We start from the raw sequence: 710 nt of genomic DNA, 5'->3' as shown, positions 1-710 counted from the left end.
GTCTGTTACACTTTTCAGACTCTTTTGTACTCGATCCCCTCTTTTGGCAGTTCTGAAAGAGACCTTTAGTGAATTACACATCGATAGGTCCACGTGACTGTTAAGATTGAAAATAATTTAGATATTTCCACAATGGTATGATATTGTCCACTTTAGGCCTAAGCTCTCATGATTTTGCTCTTGAGCTCTCCCCAAAGGGCCTCATACCAATGGAGATATCTTTCTCTTATAAACCCATGATCTTTCCCATATATTTTCAATGTGAAATTATGTTTGCAACCTTACAACCCCAACAATTCTCCCCTCAAACAAAGGACCACAGGATCCCTAACGTCTGATCCTCGACCCACTAGGACTTCCTGTCCCTCGGTCCACTCGACCTACTAGGACTTCCTTGCCTAGCCGTAATTAGGACTTCCTGCCTCTTGGTCCATTCGACCTACTAGGACTTCCTTACCTATCTGCAACTAGGACTTCCTGCCCCTTGGTCCACCCAACTTACTAGGACTTCCTTGCCTAGCCGCAACTAAGACTTCCTGCCCATTGGTCCATCCGACCTATTAGGACTTCCTTGCCTAGCCGCAACTAGGACTTCCTGCCTAGTGTTTGGTTCTCTTGATCCGGACATGGGAGTCTCCACTTCTTTGTTCAAGGTCAATATTCCACCCACATGGTTTGATTGGACCATAGCTCTTGTGCACAGTCGACGT

The sequence above is a fragment of the Zingiber officinale genome, chromosome 10A, assembly GCF_018446385.1.
Source record: "Zingiber officinale cultivar Zhangliang chromosome 10A, Zo_v1.1, whole genome shotgun sequence".
NCBI classification, from domain to species: domain Eukaryota; kingdom Viridiplantae; phylum Streptophyta; class Magnoliopsida; order Zingiberales; family Zingiberaceae; genus Zingiber; species Zingiber officinale.
Note: the sequence above shows the minus strand (reverse complement) of the source record.